The following is a 22,691-nucleotide window of genomic DNA, read 5'->3' as shown; positions in this document are numbered from 1 at the left end:
GGAAAATGCTATTTACATTGCTACCCTACTATCTGTAGTCTGCAAGGAGTGGAATCTTGTGAGCAATGAGGGCATGTTGGCTCAAGGCCAAGCAAAGCTTATCTATGAGGCTCATCTGCCCAAGCATCGAAGAAAAAGAGCACACCGACCCAATGCCACTCCTAAATGTCAACTGAGGCATGCTGGCCCGCTCAACGTCTATCTATCTAGGAGCACATCTCAGAAGCAAAGGATAGTAAAGTAAAGAGGCTCAGCGGTAATCCTCAGTGGTAGAGCTCAGCCTTGTTCTCGTCGTTGTCGTCACTCTTGATCTCTTTGAAGTACCTAGGGCTCCTCTCCCATCCTCCTATTCTAGGGAGGCTTTCGCTGACAAGCTCTCTTTCTCTCACTCTCTCTTAATCTCTCAGACTACTCTCTCTGAACCTCTAAAAACTCTTTGGCACGAGCCACCCTTTCTATGGGCCTTTATTTCAACTGCACACCTCTAGCCGCTGGTTATCTATTGCTTTCGTATCTCTGAGTTGTGGCTAAGGTGACAATACCGCTTTGTGTAACTCTTGTTTATGTGGCCATCCTAGGCCATCATCCTCTAGAAGCCGCCATAGTCTGCCCTTGCATTTTCAATTTATGCATTCAATTCTGTACATATCATTGCATACTGTATATCAACTGCTGAAAATAGGAAAAGCCTATCAAGTGCCAAAACATGCTTATCCAGTATCAAAAATGGCAAGTAGTTTGGATTTTAGGGGTTCATACCTGGGATCTAGTCACTACTGGAACTGGAATTGGAGCCGGAGCCGGAGCCGGAGCCGCTGCTCTGGGAAAGTGCAATTGTAAGGGGGGTGCCACATGTTGTTCTCCCTATCCATTTCTCCATAGCAAATGTCAAGCACACAGCCTTACTGTCCCACTCCACTAGCATCTGGAACACACTTTGGCAATCAGATTACAATTCAAAGCAGCAATGGCTTGTGCTACCCGTTTAAATCAATCAACGACGATCAGCCATGTCGTCCTTCTCAATCAAATCAATGACGATCAACCATATCGTCCTTCTCAAATCAAATCAACAACGATCAGCCATATCGTCCTTCTCAAATCAAATCAACGATGATCAGCCATATCGTCCGGCGAAGCCCCGTCGGCGACTGGTGTAGGTGTTTCTGGTGGTTCGAGTGGCGGCGATGGCCATGCAGTTGAGGTGGTTGGTGGCGCTGAGGGGCGTACGCCAGGAGGGCTACGGCGTACGCCAGGTTCTGTTGTGATAGTGGGTCCACGGGTTCGTCGGTTGGATGCTAGGAGCGGTGTAGAAGGCTGGGTGGTGACAGGCCTGGGCTCGGCTGGGGCCAGTGGTGATGGCCGTGGTGGTCGGCCGGAGGCACCGGTGAGAGATCCGCCGAGGGGTAAAAGTCCTGCGGTTGAAGAGGGGGCATCCGGAGAGGTGCCCATGGAGGAGGTGGCGTTTCGGCCTTCAGAAGGGTCCTCGGTGCATGTGCCTATCACTCGGGGGGATTTTGTAGAGTTTGTTTCTGAGGCGGAACTCGTTCGTTTGCTCCGGGAGAATCCGGGGGTGGTGGCTGCGGTGCTGGCAGCGCAGGAGGACAGGCTTCGGGAGGTTGAGAGGGCTCGGGAGGAGGAGCGCTTGAGAGAGGAGGCTGAGAGGGCCAGGGCCAAGGAGGAGGCCTTTGTGAGCGAGACCAAGGCAGCCGAGGAGGTCCAGGTGGAGGCGTGGTCTTTTGAGCGAGCAATGACGCTCGCAGAGTCCATACGGTTGGCCCCCCGTGCTAGGTTCGATGCGGCCACATACGTGTTGCCCGAGCCACACTTGTTTATTCCGTCTGGAGTTGACAACCTCGCACCTCTGCGGGAGAGCTATGACACTGAGCTTATTCTGAGAGACCCGCTGTAATAACCCTCATTTTAATTATGCTTAATACATGGATAATTGTTGTGCTTCTATTAATTCTGTGGTTATAGACTTAATCTCATTTGCTAAGTTAGGTTGGAATACAAATAGCACATGGTTCCTTACACACTTGATAATGTTCCTAAGAAGAGAAAAGAAAAGGGAAAAGACGTACGTGTATTCCTCTTGAGAATTCCACCGCTTCATTCATCAGAGAGAAAGAGAGAGAGAGAGAGAGAGAGAGAGAGACGAACAAGAACAGGAAGAGGAGAAAGAAGAAAGAAGAAAGGGATAACCTAGAAGGAAAAAAATCCTAGCTTTGCTGCAATTAGGTAAGAATTTCAAGTTCATAGTGTGAAATTCATATTTCTTGCTGCTCTAGTAGATCGATTCCAAGTTTAATTGGAATTGGGAGTTGAAGAACTCATGAAAGCCCCACCGAATGCGTGGATTTTGTGTAGTTAAAGTAGTTTAGAACAGAAATTACTTGGTTTAGAATTCTGCAGAATTGAAAAATTCATGTTTATCTGATTTTGGGGAATTTTATTGAGATAGTTCGAAAGCTCTCAAATTTCTAAGAATTTTACTGAAAGTTCCTCTATGAGTCTTCTATCTATGGTAAAAATTTTAGGATCAAGTTCAAAGTATTGAGCTCTATAGAAATTCTTAACCTAGCATCACTCATTTTCGGAACTGTGCAGTCTGCACCGACACATGTTGGGGAAACGGCCATAATTTTTAGCTCGAGAGATGAAATTACGAATCGTTTTTTGATTTTGAAACTAGATTCATAGACCTTAAAAAATATGTGGAGTTTGTACCTTAGTTATTTCCGTGCAAAGTCAGATTTTAAGTTGAAGTTGATGAAATTGCAGATTTTGAAATTATTTCTTGAGATTAGTTGTCTAACTTTATATTTTTCATTCTCGGACCTTATGTTCATTAAAGATAGGCTTATTTAGCATCTTCTAACCATGTTTTTATTGTCTAATTTTCTAGGAGGTTCGTGTGATACGTGAATCGAGGTGAGTGACTCACACTACGCCAAATTTTAGCATTAGCGGCATGAGAAAACTGCCGTTAATAGTCCCAAAACTGCCGATAATACTCAAAACCGCCGGTAATAGTTCAAAAACCGCCGGAAATAAACCGCCGGGAAAACAATTGTCGGAAAAACAAAAGCGGCATTAGAAAACCGCCGGTAATACTAAAAATGGCGGTAAAGAACCGCCGGTAATAATACCGCCGGCAATAAAATCGGTGGTTTAATTTTTTTGCTTTCCCTGTGACTCGAACCCGAAACCTCCGGATCTTTGAACGCGCGTGCGACCAACTCGGCTAACCCGCATTATGGTTCAACTAGGATAAATAATATTATTTATAATATACGGGTCGGTTTTATTATAAACGGCGGTAATAAACCGCCGGTAATAAAAATAACCGTACATTCTACTTTTTCCGGTGGTAATTTAAAAACCGCCGGTAAAAGTCACTAAAAACGGCAGTCTTTGGATTACCGCCGTTTTAGGGTAATTATTACCGGCGGTCTTATTAATGCCGCTAAAAGTGTCTTTTAACGGCATTAAATTAATGCCGGTAATACTATCGCCGGTAAAGCCAAAATTTGGCGTAGTGTCAATACCTAAATTACATGGTTTTATGCAAGTTTTTCAAGTCAAAGCTTGTTCTACTTGTTTTGTACTATAAGTTGAATTCCATGGAAATAAATGAAAGGTGGCTATGTTTTCCTATCTAGAAAGACATTCCTACTATGTGACACTTATACGCTAGGGGTAATGCTAAGACGTCGAAGCTTATCCACTACCGGGGACGCCTGGTAGATACACCAACTATGGGGAATGTGCTTTTTAAAGGCTATGCTTCTATGTATGAAATCTCCATGAAATGTTTTTATCCTTTCCATGGAAAGCATGTAAATTATGTATTGGTCACTCATACGAGCGTTAGCTTATGTATTTTTTTTCTCCACCTTTCAGGATGCGAAGATTAAAGGGTTGACGTGGACTCTTTCGTGTGGATAGGCTGTAAAAATAAGACATGTACTTTTGCTGTAGATATTGAAGCTCTACTTTAGAGGCTTGTTTGTTTGTGGTTGAATCTTGTAAGATATGTAGAAGGCACAGCTCTGCGTGGTAGACAAGGAAAACCATGTATATAACCTGTGATGTTCGATATGGTAATATATGTTTTGTTTCCGCTGAATACATATTTTGTTCCTTTGTCATTGCTTATAAGGTTAGTTACTTGATATGGCCTTGGTGGGATTTCCATCGGTGCTTTGTTTTGGCTTAACCCCTAGGGTCGGGTTAGGGTCATTACACCCGCAGAGACATCTGTCTGTGGACTGGGCACAGGTATTCCTCTGAACTCTCTTAGACATGCATGCCTTGTCATTTGTAAACTTTACGTAGTTTGAACTGTCGTAGCATAACTTGTAACGTACGTAGGCCCAAAACGCTGAACTGTAGCTTGACTGAGAGAGTCGAATCTGAACAGCATGCCTCGACCTTGAATCTTGACTTGAACAATAGAATACTTGACGCAATTTAAACAACTTGTAGAATGCCCATGACTTCTACAAAAAACCGTTAGTGCCAAACCTGAATTAATCATAAGCTGCCTCGACCCAGAAGACGGTCCTTTGAACTTGAACTTGACTATGTAGATTGCCATGACATGTTGAACGCCCGAATGGCGTGCCCCACAGTTTGAATCGACCATATTGATAAGCAGAACACTTTTGAAATCGACTGAGAGGTGTGCCTCGAGAGAAATAAGGCCCTATAGCTCGAAACTTGGCTGAGAAACATTTTTGAATTGATTCGACTGGTGACAGAACTGGATAGAGTAATACGAGTGCCCGGTAGTTTTGTTCGACCTTTAGGTTGCCTGTTTCAACCGTAGAATTACTTTTGAAATTTTGAATTCGACCAACTGTTTGAATTGCAACTGCTGACGAAACTCTTTTGTTGTTTGCCTTTGTATGCAGAGAGGAGCAGCCAGTACTCGGGGCCATCGAGGTCCAGCGAGCTCACTTGAGTTGTACTGGGGGCTGCCCGAGCGAGTCAGGGCTTTGGTGTACGCTGCAGGGTTTCGGCCGTTTATCCTCACGCTGACGGCCGTGAAGAGCGATCACGCTCTGCTTACTGCGCTGGCTGAGAGGTGGTGGGATTCCTTGAACACCTTCCACTTGCCGATCGGGGAGATGATGGTGACTCCGTCTGACTTTGCAGCTCTCACCGGTTTGAGGGTAGGAGGAGAGCCTATCCCGTTTGACTCGGAGATTTACAGAGACGCTGGGGCATTGGAGTGGTTCTTGGGGCAGGCACCAGCAGGCGAAGCAGAGACCATCCATTATGACCAGTTCGAACGGTATTTGCACGGGAGGGAGCCGGACTCGGAGTTGGAGGCAGAGAAGATGGCGAGGGCCTACTTGCTGTACTTGTTCGGGGCCACATTGTACCCGAACAAGCGGTCCACGGTGCACCTGTCCTATTTGCCGGCCCTTTATGACTTGAGCACGGCTTCGAGGTTTGACTGGGGAGGAGCAGCTCTGGGCACGTGCTACGGTTTCATGGGAGAGTTCTCTCGCGGGAAGAAGGCAACGGCCGGCTACTAGAAAGTATGGGAGGTAATAGACACAGCTTGTATTTCATTTCCTGCTTTCTGTTCCTTGCCCTTATCTTTGATTTGCATATGAACCGTATTCTGATGCTTTGATTGTCTGACTATTTGCAGCTGTGGGCCTACGAGGTGCTGAAGATGTACCCACCAGAGAACAAGTGCCCTAACCTGAGGATGCTCCCTCGTGCCATGATTTGGGGCCCTATGTACAGTGGCAAAAAGAAGTCGAGAGGGAGCCTCTTAGCCTTCCGGACGTACCTGGACGAGCTGTCGGGCACTCAGGTATGCAACATGTCAAACTGATCATCCTGCCCTTTAGAATTGCTTTAATGCTGTCGCTGATGCCTTTGAATCTGTGCAACTATCATGCAGGTAGAGTGGAACCCGTGGAGCAATATAGAGCCTGAGCCTGAGTACCTAGCACGGAGCAGGGTGGTGACGGCGAGCCGGGTGTTGTTGGAGTCTGCCTTCGGGTGGCGGTGGTACCTGGGTGACCGGGTGACACGGCAGTCACAGGGCTTTTCCGAGTTCCAGGTTCCTGGGCCACTTCCTCCTCACGCCTCTCACACAGAGAAGTACACTTTGGCGGAGTTGCGGCGCTTTACTGTTCTGGCCGGCCTTGTTGCTTTTCTGAGGCCTGAGCGTGACTATGCTGTCTACCGGAGGCAGCGCTTGGCGAGGCCGCTTGGAGTCTTGGAGCACATCGCCGTGCAGGGCGAGGCGCTGGAGGCTGGTGAGGAGAGGCGGAGCCGGGAGAGCAGGGCAGCTCAGTCGAGAGAAAGAAGCGACTATGCCACCGCGACTGGCCTGCCTCGGCTTTCTTGGACACTGGCGGTGCGGGGATGCGGAAGGAGAGGAGGCCACTGTTCATTTTGAGCCTGCCCGGACAGAGATAGCCGAAATCACAGGACCGGTATGACATTCTTCCTCCCTTTGTAGTTTCTGCATTTTACCTTTGACATGTATATCTGGTTTGTATTCTGACTTGGCCCAAAATTGTATCACAGGCCCCGATGGAATGGGTGCGGGAGGCAGCTCGTTTGATGAAGGCTATGGAGAAGGAGTTCCACAAGATAGCCGGCGGCGCCTCTTTGCAGTTGCACTACCCACCACCAGCTCCAGCTCCTGCCGTGCAGCCTCAGGTACAACTTTCCGTTCCACTTTGAATAGGATTGCTTTCAAACTTTCCTGTGCTTTGCATTTCAAATATATACAATATGCACAATGTATGTTAAATGACTTTAAATGACCATGCAGGGACATGCTAGGGCGGCTCCTAGGAGGAAGAGCGTGCGGCCTCCTCCAGCAAAGAAGGTAGCTTCGAGCTCCTCTCGACTAGCGGCGAGAGTTGAACGGGGAGTGCAGATCACTCCGGCCAGCGAGGAGCTCCAGTTCCGTTGAGAGCTGAGGAAGAGGCCCGCAGAGAAGAAGCTCGCCGAGGGACCCTCGCAGAAGATGAGGAGAGAGGAGGAAGAGGAAGAGGAAGAAGAAGATGAGGGGACGTCCCTCAGCAGCGGCTCTGACTCAGCGAGCGACCCCATGTTCCGGATGGACCCTCGAGAGTTAGAGGAGAGCGAGGAGGATGACGACGACGAGGGCCTTTTCGACGACTGAGGGCTACCACCGAGCCTTAGTTATTTTGCCAGATACTTTGACATTTTGAGTAGATACTTTGACATTTGGGATAGGGCCTGCGTGACTTTTGATCTTTTGGGCGAGTGTGCCCCGTTACTTTTAGTGCCCGGGCCATTGCGCCGTTTTGATACTAGATACATTTCTACCATTACGTCTTGGCACAACAGTATAAAATTTTTGCATTTCCTGTTTATCGTTTTCTTTTGCCTTGATGAGATTTGATTAAGGAAAACAACAAACCATCCGCTAATATCTAGCATGCATCGACAAATGTTCTGAATCGACAAAAGACACTCGTATATGTACACGACTGACTTAGCTCGAAGAAATGATGGACAGAAAAGTCCTAGGATACGACACATATCCCAGACACGCGGAGGATACGGGAAATTCGGGCGCCGGTAGGCCGAACTCCGAGATTCTCCCCGGGGAGAGAAACTGACCCTTTTAAAATGTGATATAGGTACACGATGACTTGCACGAACCATCAAAACCGGTAGAATTGTCCCGGCGCGAGGGAAATACCAAGGAAAAGCTAAAAATGCCGCAAAAATGGACATAAGACGCAAAAGATGACTCGATATGGTCCCGAACTGAAACCGACACCCCCATACAGTCACATAAGGCCTGTGTAACATGTGTGGTACGATAAAACTTGGCAAGAGCCCCTGAAACGAGATTTGACCTCCCGTATCCTTGATTTTGGCTTGAAACGGGCCACCGAGGGCCCGAAATCTTCATCGAGTGCGGCTTTTGGAATCCGACGCCTTGCCATAGTTGCAAATGACATTTGTGACTTGTAGGAACCAACAAACGGCCAAAGCCAGCCTCGGAATTGAAAACGACCATGCGGAGGCAGTAGCTGCTGCAAACTAGTTTCTGGTGCACCTTACTGGCGTACGCCAGAAATTGAGGCCCGTACGCCAGTAAGTGGGGGACACGGACACGCCAGTTATAAACTGGCGTACGCCAGGTTTCTGAACGCCAGATCCACTTGACTGACCCACTGTCCTTTTTCAGGGGCCACTTTGTTTTTACCCTCACACGGTTTGCACACAGTTTCTGGGCTCTCAGGGGGGGCAGTGTCCTTTGCAGGGGCAAGGTTTGGAAGCTAGCATGGTGCTTGAATGATTCCTTGGTAATGGAATGGCAAAGCCAAGGTCTATAAAGCGGAGGCATTGCATTGGTCTTCAGGGCTGCACTGCTTCCTCCTTTCTCCAGTTTACTCCATCATTTGCCATGGATAACCCCCTCCCAACTTTGCTTAGGCCCTGGATGGCGCAATTTCTAAGCGTCGACTGGCTCAATTTCCAATATCATGGCCTTGCTTCGTTCCGTTTTCTTCGACATGTGCCGCTTCGCCCAGCGCTCCTACGGGCTGCCCTCAGATTCTGGGATCCTGACGTCCATGTCTTTCGCTTTGGCGATGAAGAGATGTGCCCGATTGTCGAGGAATTCCAGGCGTACCTCCGGACCTACTCGTCCCCTGCGCTTGTAGTTCCGCCTTATCAAGCGAGCATGCCCAAACTGTTGGCCAGCTCACTCAACATTTCCCGGGGGCTGGCGAACGCTATCCTTGAGGGTGGCCAAATGAACATCCTGCGCCTGATTGAGATGTACAGTCCCGACGGCGACTTGGACAGCGATGAAGCTCAGGTGCGCCGCCGCTTCGCTTTGGTAATTTGCCTGCTTACCGCCTATCTGCTTGTGCCGGCCCACGGACGGGTCAGCCCTTCACTTGTGAGCGTTGCTGCCCAGATGGGGGCACGAAGGGATGTGATCCCTTTGGTCCTGGCTGAGACACTCTTGGGTTTGGACTTGGTGTATACGGGCCAGTCGGCCGTTTTCAGCGGGAGCTCGCTTTTGCTTCAGGTAACCTCACTCAGCTCACCTTTTTTTGGTTTTTCACACGTTCTTGTTTTACCTCGACACTCGTCTTAGGCTACTTCCTAGCTCCTTAATTGTCTTTTCGCTCAGGCTTTATCTGACTTCTTACTTGTCTTTTCGCTCATGCAGTTGTGGTTATCGGACAAGTTGAATCTACTGCATCCTCCGGTGGCGGGTTGGAATCTCTTTCCGAAGAGGATTCATCAAAGGGAGATGCGGTATCCCGATATGGACATAGAAGGCTGGTACGAGTTTATGCAGCAGATGCAGCCTGATGAGATTGCCTAGAGGAGCGCCTGGCTGGATCTTCCAGACATGGCCATTCACTCCGATGGGTTCGATAGGGTGGTGATTGCAGGATTGTCGAGCTTCACTTTCTACATTCCCGGCCGCGTTCTTCGACAGCTGGGCGCTTCTCAAGAGAACCACCGCATCAGCATTGGGGACTTCCGTGTCCCGAATTTCAACGCTCAACGGTTACCAGAGGCGCTGGGGCCTTAGAGCCCTCCAGGCTGAGATGCCAGAATTTACCACAGGGCTAAGGAGTCGCTATAGACAGTGGCTGAGAGCAGATGTGAGCGCAAGGGAAAATATTAACTGACTCTGGGCCACTTTGCTATGCTTAGAATAAACTGCGAGCCGTTAGGCTTCTTAAGCATTTTGTTCTGTTTTTTTTTTTTTTTTTATGCTTCAACTGTTTTAAGGCTTTTATGCTCAACTTATGTATTAGAAATAGTAATTTGCAATAAAGTTGAAAAACGATGGGTTTCCCCTTTTCTGATTCACTCCAATGCAACCTTGACTTGTGCTCGACCTTCCCAAACTGTGATGTGTACCCAAAATGTCAAACCTGGATCAAACTTTTGATGGAATGTGACCGAATCTCAAGGTGAGATTGCCTACGTATCCCTTTTCAAGGAATCAGGTCAGAACGTAGTTCAGGCAAGGGTTCGCTCGTGTGTTTTACCTCTCCTTTTATGCTCTAACTTTTGCCTAGAACCGCCTTTTCCAGGTTTTCGGTCTAGCGAGCTTTTGACTTTTTGCCTATTTATTTTTGCCTAGAACCGCCTCCTTAGGTTTTTGGTTTAGCAGGCTGCTCTAACTTTTGCTTGGAATCGCCCACCCTTGTGATTTTCGATCCAACGAGCATTTCTCAGGGATAGTAACGCTTGAGCTGATCCAGGTTGACCAAGGTGTTGAATTCGTTTCCGTCGAGGTCGATGAGCTTAGCAGCACCCCCAGATAGGATGGTCTTGATGATGTACGGCCCGGATCGCTTCAGCCTGAATTTCCCGCGGGGATCAAACACTGGGGCTCGGATTTCCTTTGTAACCATGTCTCCCTCGACTAAGCCCCTGGACTTCACCTTTTTGTTGAACGCGCGTGCGATTCGACGCTGATACCCCTGAACATGATACAAGGCTCGGAGCCTTCTCTCATCAAACAACATCAGCTCGACAAATCTTCCGCTTAACCAGTCAGATTCTTCAAGACCGCTTTCGACCATGATTCTCAGCGACGGTACCTCAAGCTCGATGGGAAGTACTGCCTCCATCCCATAGACTAAAGAGAAAGAAGTTGCACCAGTTGAAGTGCGGATAGACGTTCGGTACCCCCAAATGGCGAGAGGCAGCTGCTCATGCCAATCCCTTGCAGACTCGGCAGTTTTCTTGATGATTATCTCGAAATTCTTGTTTGCAGCTTCGACCGCTCCATTTGTCTGTGGGCGATAGGTCGTTGAATGGTGGATCTCGATACCGAATTCCTCAAAGAGTTCCAGAACCCTTCCTTTGAAAGGACTCCCGTTATCTGACACAATCGCCTGAGGGACCCCGTACCGATAGATGATGTTCTTTCGAATAAATTGAGCAACCTGAACCGTTGTTAGCGTCTTGTAGGATTCGGCCTCGACCCATTTGGTGAAGTAGTCTATCGCCACTAGTATGAACTTATGGCCATTTGAAGCAGACGGTCTGATCATCCCAATAACATCGATGCCCCAAACAGAGAACGGCCACGGTGAAGTCATGCCATACAGTTTAGATGGAGGGACATGTTGCAGGTTCGCGTGAATTTGGCATTTGTAATAGCGCCGGACGTAGTCGATGCATTGCGTCTCCATTATAGACCAGTAATAACCCTGCCTGAGGATTTTCCTAGCGAGCATGACGCCGCTCATGTGAGGCCTGCAGACTCCTTCGTGAACCTCTTCCATTATCCTTGTTACTTCAACGCCGTTGACACAGAGCTTGTGCATCCCGCAGTGCGACCTTCGATACAGCTTCCCCCCACAGATGATGTACTGAGAAGCCAACCTCTGCAAAGCAATCCGATCCTTCTTTGTGGCCTCGGTAGGAAACTCCCTACGCTCCACAAAGTTCCAAATGTCATGGTACCATGGCAGGCCATCATCAACATCATCAATGGTGTTGATATACTCATAAGCAGGCAAGTCCCTCTGTTCAATCACAATTGGCCGCAGCTTAACACCTACTGGAAGTTCGATCATTGAAGCCAAAGTCGCCAAAGCATCGGCGAACTGATTCTTCAAACGCGGAACATGGGTGAAAGTCACCTTGTTGAAGCGAGGAATCAGTTCTTCCAAATCTTGGTGATAAGGCTTCAGCTTTTCCTCACGAACCTTCCAATCTCCATTGGCTTAGGAAACTACCAGGTTCGAATCCCCAATTACTTCAAGCTTCTCGACACCTAAAGCAATAGCAGTTTCCATTCCGACGATGCAGGCCTCGTACTCGGCTTGATTGTTGGTGACATCAAAATTTAGCTTGAAGGCGAGCGGAATGTGAGCACCGGCGGGCGTGATCAAAAACACTCCGATCCCAAATTCCCTTTGGTTAGCAACCCCATCAAAATAGAGCGTCCATACTTCCTCGACCACTGTTAAAACCTCCTCGTCGGGGAAAGTGAAATCCACGTCTTCCGGGCCGTCGATCGGGTGATCAGCCAAAAACTCAGCCACGGCGCGCCCCTTTACAGACTTCCTTGTGACATGTTGGAGTTTGAACTCAGCCAGCAGGAGCAACCAACGTGCTAGCTTATGGGTGAGCGCAGGCTTCTCGAACAGATACTTAATAGAATCCATCCAAGAAATCAGTCTCACCGAATAGGCTAGCATGTAGTGTCTAAGTTTTCTGGTAGCCCAAACCAGCGCCCAGCATGTCTTCTCCAGAGGGGTATAGCGCTCCTCGGACCCCACCATCTTCTTGCTCAGATAGTATACGGCTTTCTTGACCCCGTTGCTTCCTTCCTGTGCTAGCAGACATCCCATGGCTGTTGGAGAGACGGACAGATAGAGAATCAAAGGTCGGCCCGGCGTAGGCGGCATCAGTACAGGCGGGTTCTACAAATACCTCTGAATAGACTCGAAGGCGGCCTGACATATCTCTGTCCATTCGAACGGGACCCCCTTTTTGAGCAAACGGAATAACGACTCGCAGGTTAGAGTTAGCTTGGAGATGAACCTGCTGATGAACTGGACCTTCCCCAGAAAACTTCGCACGCCTTTCTCAGACCTTGGCGGCTCCATTTCGAGAATTGCCTTGATTTTGGAAGGATCCACTTCAATTCCCCTTGAGGTGATCAGAAATCCCAACATTTTGCTTGACGTGACCCTAAATGTGCACTTTTGTGGGTTCAAGCGCACGTTGTACTTGCGAAGCCTTTCGAGAAACTGCCTGAGTGATGGAAGATAGTCCTTTTCCTCCTTTGCCTTTACAATCATGTCATCGACGTAGATCTCAACGGTCTTGTGGATAAAATCATGAAACAAGGTCGTCTGAGCCCGTTGAAAAGTACATCCGGCGTTCTTCAGCCCAAAAGGCATCTTCACATAGCAGTAAGTGCCCCATTCCGTGACAAACGTCGTTTTCTCTTGGTCCTCGGGCGCCACAGAGATCTGGTTGTATCCGGAGAATCCGTCGACAAAAGAGAGCAAGGCGTGCCCCGCCGTGTTGTCCACAAGCACGTCAATGTGTGGCAAGGGAAAACTGTCTTTGGGGCTTGCCTTGTTTAAGTCCCTGAAGTTGACGCAGACTCGGATCTTTCCATCCTTCTTGGGGACAGGCACGATGTTGGCCACCCATTTGGGGTATTCTGCAACCCTTATGAATCCCGCATCGATCTGCTTTGTAACCTCTTCCTTGATCTTCTGAACCCAATCCGGCCTCATCCTGCGGAGTTTCTCTTTGACGGGGACAGCCCCGGGCTCCAACGGGATTCGATGCTGCACTATTTCAGGATCAATGCCGGGCATATCCCTGTGAGACCATGCGAAAACCTCGGGAAATTTTTTGAGAAGCTCGATTGTTCTGGCGTGATTTTTCGGGGACAGATTTGCACCAATTTGCATCATGCGGGGGTCGTCCTCGTCTTTCAAATTTATAAGAATTACTTCTTCTTTTAAAGGCTGAGCACGCCTTTCGTCTTCCTTTTCGATGAGGGAACGCAACTCAGCCGGGATGTCCCCGTCGAAGTCTGTTCCTTCATCGTCAGGGTCGACACAGTTTATATAGAAGCTAGCAAAGTAGTCAGAAGCAGGATCATGCATTTCATAAAACCCAACAAGGTTGCCAAGTACAACCGACTCGAACTCAAAGTAAAAGCTACGACGTGGAGGGCCAAGAGGCACAAACTCCGACTCTGAGCTAGACTTAGACTTGACAGACTCTGTGTCAGATTCAGACTCATCGTCAATGCATGTTAGACGCGGAGTGAAAATGCAGTTATTGAGACTTCCCTGTGCCTTCACGATGAGAAAGGTAGGATCCTCGAGAGCATTTGAGGAGTCGGGCCCGAGCATCAGCACTTCAGCTTCTTCGCCCTTGCCAACCAAACCTACTTGGGAGAACAGCGTCTCCAGACCCCCTTGATCAAGAGCCTTCAGCCAATCAAACTCTTCCTTGGTCTGACCCAGCCATTTCTCGAATTCCCCTTTGGCAAACTTCTCTTCTGCCGTCTCCTCATCGGACCAGGTGTCCGCAGCAAAGATTTCAAATCCCGGCAGCCAAGTGGAAGTCTCCGGATCCCAAAACGGCTCCATCTATCTTGAATAAGCAGAGCCTCCTCCCTCTCGCACAAAATAGCTGTCGGGGTTACCAAAAAGGGTCCGAGGTTTTCCCGTGTCTTTCCTCTTTTTGGCGTCCTTGGCCGGCGGAGTATAGCCCAGACCAAAGCGGCCTTCGGTGGAAGGAAAGACAGGGAACTCAGCGATCCCTCGTTGGTTGACCCCGAGTCCTAGGCCAGGCATGAATGACATCTTCCTCATCATTTTGAGGACAGTTAAGCTTATGGTGAAATCGTCATCCATGGCGATGGCGAGGACTGAGCCAGATGTGTCGAAAGAGAATCCTACAAAATCTGAGTCTTCTTCCCCGTGCATGATCCCCAGAACAGGCGTGCCGTCATCCGTGAGCGGGCGGATCCCAGAGTCCCCGCAAATTGTCAAAGTTCCGGTAGGAAGCCCCAGCATGACCTTTTGGTGCAGAGTTGAAGGAACTGCCATGATGTCGGCCCTATGAAGCCACGGCCTGCCCAGCAGCAGGTTAAAAGTAGCAGGGACATCGACCACGTGGAATTCTACGTCCATCTCGAAGCCCTCAGCATCCAGTTTTAGAGTTAGAGTTCCTTCCACCATGCGACGAGTGCTGTCGTACGCCTTGACGACCAAATTGGAGGGCGTTAGGTCACTCTTTGAGAATCCCAAACGGTAGGCAACCCTCATTGGGCAAACGTTGATGGCAGAGCCGTTGTCGATTAGCACGGTTGGCACCCAATGTCCCCGGCACTTGACGGTGATGTGCAGCGGGCGGTTGTGAGCGGTTCCTTCGACGGGCAGATCCCTTTCGGTGAATGTGACGGAGTGCTTAGAGAGGAGTGGCAGCACAAGAGCAATCATGGCTTCAGGAGTGATGTCAATCAGTACTGTGAGCCGGGCCAACCCTGAGGACAGCTTTCACTACAACAAAATACACAATTCCCGACTAAACAATGGTTAGTCGGAAAATATAAGCAAATCACCGACTAAATAATTTTTAGTCGGTAAAATATAAAACTTTTGCCGACTAAATTATTTTGGTCGGCCAAAACATATATTTTGCCAACTAAAGTTAAATTTAGTCACGAAATATCATTTTTCAAATTTAATAAAATAGAAAATTAATTCCGACTAAACAAATTTAGTCGGTAATTTACATTTGTGCCGACTAAAGTTACATTTAGTCGTGAAATATAATTTTTTTCAAATTTAATAAAATAGAAAATTATTTCCGACTAAACAAATTTAGTCGGTAATTTACTTTTTGCCGACTAAAGTTACATTTAGTCGGGAAATATCATTTTTTTAAATTTAATAAAATGGAAAATTATTTCCGACTAAACAAATTTAGTCGGTAATTTACTTTTTGCCGACTAAAGTTACATTTAGTCGGAAAATATCATTTTTTTAAATTTAATAAAATGGAAAATTATTTCCGACTAAACAAATTTAGTCGGTAATTTACTTTTTGCCGACTAAAGTTACATTTAGTCGGAAAATATCATTTTTTTAAATTTAATAAAATGGAAAATTATTTCCGACTAAACAAATTTAGTCGGTAATTTACTTTTTGCCGACTAAAGTTACATTTAGTCGGGAAATATCATATATTTAAATTTAATAAAATAGAAAACGAAATTACATTTTCCGACCAAATATATTTAAGTAGGGTAATATCATTTAATCCGAATTAAAAAATCAAATACATTTTCCAACTAATATATTTAGTCATGGATTATCAACTTTTCCCCTTTTTAAAAATTTCAAAGAAAGGAAATATTTGTTCCAATGACATTGATCACGATGCAACCTTTTCGATCACTACCGCTATTTTTTTTTTCCTTTTTAATCATAAGATTCTCGTAAAATTTTGGCTCAATCGGGCCAAGGAAGCCCTTTTATCGGCACAGAAATTTTTAAATGTAAACAATTTTGTTGTCCGATTAAGTGCCTACCCTTATGTGGTTAACTTCATTCTTGGTATGAATGTTTAAATTTGTATTACGTCAAAGATAGATGATTTTGATCGTGAAAAAATACCTCAGGCGAGGCTCGGTTAGTTCACTATAACAGTTAAACGTCTTCGAATGCATTAAATGTCTTTCAATAATGTGGTTGCCAATACCAAATGACCTCCGATTTTAGAGACAATGCTATAATAAGTAAGACGTGAAATCTTAACGATTCAGATTGATCATTATAAAAAATGACTTGGCAGTTACCTTAACTATATATATGTTTGATGTATTTGATAGTTAACTAATTCTTATGTTGTACTTGTTATTACAGTAGCCACAAGATCGCGAGACAATCTTGACGATCAAGATCGTTGGTTTTCTTGCACTTGTTGAATTATTCATTCCCGTAAATTTGTGGCTCGATCAGGTTTAGAATATCCTTTTATCGAGACGTGAATTCATTAGAAAAATAATATTTTTTGTTCGATCAATTGTCTAACGGAAAACGATCAACTGTAATATTAGTAAGAATGATCTAATTGATAATATTAGAGAAGATAAATGGTTGTGATCATGCAAAAAAATCTCAAGTGGGGCTCGGATGGTGTGTTATAAGACTTTAATGTTTTTGGACATAGTAAAAGGCATTTCGACTCCCGACTAACACGTTAGTCAGTATATGTTGTATTGGCCGACTAAAATAAGTTTAGTCGCCAATTTGTTGATAGTTTTGAACCAACTGCTGCTGCTCTTACATAAAAATAAATGTTATTTATATCTTAGTTTTAAGAAAGAATTTACCTTTATCAAAATTACATTACATTTTAAATAATTTGACAAGGTTTTGCGAAATATGAATTGATTAGATCATTCATACCAGTTAATTGCGTATATGTTAGACACTTGAACAGAAAAGAAATATCATTTTTCTAATAAATTCGCTTTCTGATGTAGGGGGTTTTTATACCCGATCAAGCAAAAAATTTGCATGAATCATTTAATCATCAAGCATAATAGAATCAACGATCTTGATGGCCATGATTGTGTCGTGGCTGTGTGGTTATTGTACATTCAACAATTGCAAGCCTTAGTGTACTATCAATTGCATCTCGATGAATGTGCTTTCTAAACCCGATTGGGCCAAAAATTTACCGGAATGCTTTAATCAACAAGCATAATGAAATCAACGATCTCGATCATTATTATTGCGTCGCGATCGTGTGGCTACTGTACATTCAACTAATGCATAAGATTTAGTTTTAAATCAAGTTACGTTGAAAGCATATGTTATAAAGGTGGTTGTCGAGTCTATTTTTGTAATGGTTGATCTGAACCGTTAGTATTTCACCATTTACTTTTTTCCCTCATTTCTACTAAACTTGAAGATCATTGGATATTGACAATAACATGATCGAAAAACATTAATACGTTCGGAGCATTAAAGTCTTATGGTGCGTCACCCGAGCCAACATTGAGGTCTTTTTTTTTGATATCTGAACCGTCTATCTTTTATACAATATGAATTAGATTAATTTGTATCAACATGAAGTTAATCATGTATTGTTAGACGTTTGATCGGACGAAAAATAAATTTTATTAACTAGCAATTAGAGGTTGTTCTTTTACATAAGCCATTTTGGCTTATTTTTTATCCTTATTCAAATTTTTTTCGCATTTGTTAATTTCTCGTCAATTTTTTAGGGATTATTACTTCGTCATGACGAGAGGAATTTAAAAAGTAAAAAATTACTATCGAAATCCATTTTTTTTAATAAAGACGAAAAAATTGGCTTATTTTTTGTCTTTATTCAAAAAAAATTAGGTTTTGATCGAAATTTTTTACTTTTTAGATTCCTCTCATCATGACGAAGCAATAATTTTCAAAAAATTGACGAGAAACTAACAAATGCAAAAAAAAATTTAAATAAGGATAAAAAATAAGTCACTTACATTTATTTAAAAGAAGGACAAGCCCTTAAAGCCCACTAAATATTTTCCCCGAAATCTAAAATCAGAAATTGCCGACTAAACTAAATGTAAATTTAGACGGGAAATATAAATTTTTAAGCGCCAATTGAAATTTTCGTGAAAAAAGTTGGCGGCATTTTCGCAATTCCCGACTAAGTTTTAGTCGACAATGTATTTTTCCCCAAGTGAACACACGGTGTAGTGTACACCTGATCTAAACTCCATTCCTAAAGTACAAGGTCGCTTCTCTTCTCTTCGTCATTTCCGCTCCCTCAGGCAGACACGCCGCCTACTGCAACACAGGTCTCTCTCTCTCTCTCTCTCTCTCTCTCTCCCCCCGCGCCATGGGTTCTGATTAACGCCATGGCAGTCTTCTCTCGTGTGCCTCCAAAGTTTGGAGGGGAATCCGAAATTTTCACTACAAGGCGTCGTTTGTGATTTCCCCCCAAAAATGCCGTTCTTAATTTTGCGCTTTTGATTTTTATTGGGAAGTTAACTCTCAGAAGCCCCCTCTTCTCTCCTCTGTGTTTTGCCAGGTCCCAGCAACCCACTCTTCTCTCCTTTCCTCTGAGTTTCGCCAGGTTCATAACGCCCTTTCTAATCTCTCTCGATTTCGATTTGCTGGGGCGAGATTAAGGCTCGATCTCGGTTTGTAGCAGTGAGATTAAGGTTAATTTCACACATTCCTTTCATTAATCGATCTGTATGAATGCCTCTTTGATTTTGTACATGCATTGAAACTGAAAAAAGGTTAAAGGTTAATTTCTCCGATCGATTATATTGAGACTCAAGTAGTATCATATACATGGTTCTTTATTGCAATTTTTAGTATTATTTTGTAGTAGGGTTCTTTGTATTGACTATATAGTGGCTTCTTTGTCGATTATGTTATAGTATCCATTACAGTAGAGTTTTTGTTGTCCTTATTATGATTGTGGGTTGAGTTCTTTCAATTTTGCAGCCATTATGTTATAGTATCCATTCTTGTTGTCCTGATTATAGTATCCATTAAAAGTTGTTCATGTTTGAGTGGTGTTGCTCTGTTTATAGAGAAGTTTATGGAATAATGGTGTTACTTTTTGATTTTTTTAGGTTCAATTGACTGCCTTTTTCGTGTTCGACAAAATGCTTCACTCATCCTTTATGTACAAATTAATTTGGCAGGTTTAAGGTCTTAACAATTGAAAGTATTCGGATCTCGTATCGCTCAGTTCTCACTAGGTATAATTCTCTCTCTGCTTTATCTATTTTTGTTTGCTGCAAAAATTCTGTAAAAAGTGTGTTCTTCTATATAGCTGTTGCAACTCGCAATTGAGACAAGTGATTATATTTTTCTACACTTGCTAAAGATGTGAAATCGACATATCTGAATAAGTATTGTAAAATCATTACTTAGTTTGTTTTCTTTGCTAATTCAGGTGACATCTTATTTGAAGGTAGTGCTTACAATCAGTCTAGAGAATCCCTAAAGAAAACATTTTAAGAGGAAGGTTATATTAAACTACTAATAAAAAAGGCCCTATTTTTCTGATTGGAATAAATCCTATCGGATTAATCATGAGGGGATTAATAAGACCATAGCCCCTGAGGTACTTTATATCCTATGTTTTTCAATACTCATTTGTAATTGCATAAGTTTCAACCAAATGTAGGATTTGTAACCCTAGGATTTATAGTCAAACTTGATGCTTCAGTCCAGACAAACAAATGGGCCTAAAGGGATCATGTCACGAATCTTAAGGTTAGTGGAAGAATATATCCTACAACAACTATAGATGATGTACCATAAATATATGTAGAATGAATACCTATTGAGTTGCAATTTAATTAGGTAGCTGTGCAAAAGTCCAAGGGTTCGGGTTGCAGCCTCCAAGCATCATACTTGAAAAGAATGACACAGATAGAGTTAGAGCTCATTGTGTTGCTCTTTGCTTGTGGAAAATACTAGCCTCAAGCATCACAAGCTATGAAGCAACGACATCTCTAGAGGTAAAGTGTCACAGTGTCGGACAAAGGGACATGTGGGGTTACTGAATGCAATCAATGACTTATTGCCTTGTGTTGAAAATGCCTTAAATTTAAGTTTTTTAGTGTCTTTATTTAGCTAGTATTATGGTGTTTTGGTACAGTTAATGGCTAAAAAAGCCTTCTTTTGCTACTATTAAGGTTGAAAAATCCTTCTTCTGTTGCCTATCAAAAAAAAAATCCTTCTTTTGCTATTGTTATGGCTGAAAAGGCCTTCTTTGGCTTATGTGTAGCTGTTATGGCTATTCATGCCTTTTTAGGTAATGTTACGTTGCTACTATTATGTTTGTGGTACTGCTATGGTTTATGGCACCATTGTGGCTATTTTTCAGTCTTCTCTGTTTATCATGGTATTTATCATGGTATTCATGTGCTGCTGATGCTATATTTTTTTGGAATGGAGTATATGAATTGGACTATTTGAACCTTGAAGCTGGTGCTATATTAGGATATGGTGCTATATCCTAAACGGATTAGGCCTTTAGCATGGACTGCAATTTTTCTTGCAGCTTCTTTTTTTTTTTTGGTGTATTACGAATAGAATGCTTAAAAAAGGTTGAAGCTAGTTGGGTGTTGGTTCCACAACAGTCATCGGACTGCATTCATAAAGCTAGGAATCCAATTTTGTGACTGTTATGGACTGAATATGCTAGGAAAGAACTTTGAACTTCTTTCATTCATTCATTCATATAAAACCACATTACAGATGGGTGCTTAGCATTTGGAGTGCATGCGCTTCTCATGTGTAATTATGTCAAGATAATTTTTCGTTCCGGCTCCTAATTAGTTAGTATTTCCTATGTTTATGCTTTGTGCAATGGAATACACTAGCTCATAAATACTAATGATGAATTGTTCTTTTTTTGGTTTTTTACAGGGACGGCGTTTTATTGGAGTATCATGTAGTATGTTGGTTATTGATTATGAAGATCGAAGTTGGATTTTGGTTGTAGACGTGCTTGGGCTTTTTTTGGTTATCTGTTTGTTGAAGTTGAACTATTTAGTATTTTGCGGTCCATGAGGTTTAGATACATTTTGTTACTGAGCTTAGATTTTTTTATTTTCCCCCCGTAGTTGGACGTGTTGTTATTGAGATTGGATTTTGTTGTTTTTTTGGATACAAGTTGTTTTTTAACTATTTGGTGGACACCTCTATTTATGAAAGTTTGTATTTATTTCTTGGAATTTTTATTTTGTATTAATTGCATTAGGTTGACAATTTTGTGGATATAATGATTGTTGGCTGAAATTTTCAGGAAATAATAATGTGAAAATTTGTAGAAAATTCTGGAATGACAAATTGGTATGGAACATTTCCCGACTAAAGTTTAGTCGGCAATAGGCCACAATTTAGTTAATTCGAAAAGACATTTGCCGACTAAACAATTAGTCGGTGATAATTAAAACACATTTTCCGACTAAAGTTTAGTCGGCAATAGGCCACAAATTAGTTAATTCGAAAAGACATTTGCCGACTAAACAATTAGTCGGTGATAATTAAAACACATTTCCCGACTAAAGTTTAGTCGGCAATAGGCTACAAATTAGTTAATTAAAAAGACATTTACCGACTAAACAATTAGTCGGTGATAATTAAAACACATTTCCCGACTAAAGTTTAGTCGGCAATAGGCGACACATTTACCGACTAAATGTCCAAATGGCGACTAAGTATTTAGTCGGGATATTTTAGTCGGCAAAGGTATAGCCTACCCGACTAAACTTTTTTTGGTCGGTCAAACCATTTAGCGACTCTTCTCTACCGACAAAGTTGCCGACCAAAGTTTTTAGTCGGGAAAAACATTTGCCGACTAAATAGCCCACATTTGCCGACTAATGGGTTAGTCGGCAATGGTGATTTTTCTTGTAGTGTTTTCACGATGCTCCTTTGATGACGATATTGAACCCCAGATGGAGACGGCGGCCGGAATCCGTTCGAGCTGTTTCAAAATGGCGTCTTCTTCTGGAACCCCATTTGGAAAGAGTGGATCATTCCTTTGAGCAGCGGGAGCAGTGGCTTTCTGACCTGGCGGATTAGACGAGCTTCCAGCCTGGAGATTGGATGGCTGAAACACTCGGCCGCTCTTAGTGACGTTGGCCACATCCCACCAAGAAGATGAGTCAATGGAATCCCACAGATCGGCCGGTACTTCTTCCAGCTTGCGCTTTCCTTTGTCCGTTGATGCCACCGTTGCAGACGAATCCGTCCCCAGAGCTGTGTCCCATTCCAAATCCTCCATCACTAGCCCTTCCCAAAAGGTAGGATCCTGTGCAGCCTCTTCCTCAAATGGCGCCCCCGGGTTAGTGACGAACGGAACGTCCCAAAATCCTCCATTGACTAGAGCAATGTTGACAGTCCACACTTCGTTCCCCATGTTAAGGTCGACAATATTGTCGACGTCCCAAATATCAGCTGGCGGTGGAGTCTTAACGGTTTCTTCTACATCCCAGAGGTCGGCCGGAGGCGCATCCAGGACCATGATCTAGCAGTCGTCTCCGGGGGCCGAAATGATAGGGCGAGGCTGCTCCACGGAGATGATGTCGAGAGTAGGATCGACCTCATGGGCGCAGCGGCCGACCATCCCGGCAATCGTATCCACCAAAGGTAGCA

General features: G+C 44.3%; 1 long non-coding RNA gene across 2 annotated transcripts; it reads left to right on the top strand.

Moving 5' to 3' along the window:
• Nucleotides 1-18,290: 18,290 nt before the first annotated feature.
• Nucleotides 18,291-21,265, top strand: LOC131300353 (uncharacterized). Of its 2 annotated transcripts, XR_009190934.1 has the most exons (4): nucleotides 18,291-18,358; nucleotides 18,592-18,724; nucleotides 19,220-19,276; nucleotides 20,958-21,265. It is a non-coding gene; the product is annotated as an uncharacterized LOC131300353 (long non-coding RNA). The 2 variants fall into 2 exon arrangements; XR_009190933.1 differs by having other exon boundaries at nucleotides 18,297-18,724.
• The last annotated feature ends 1,426 nt before the right edge of the window (nucleotides 21,266-22,691 follow it).

The sequence above is a fragment of the Rhododendron vialii genome, chromosome 9a (assembly GCF_030253575.1).
Source record: "Rhododendron vialii isolate Sample 1 chromosome 9a, ASM3025357v1".
Lineage (NCBI taxonomy): Eukaryota > Viridiplantae > Streptophyta > Magnoliopsida > Ericales > Ericaceae > Rhododendron > Rhododendron vialii.
The sequence above is the reverse complement of the archived record's forward strand: the minus strand, read 5'-3'. Positions and strand labels throughout refer to the sequence as shown.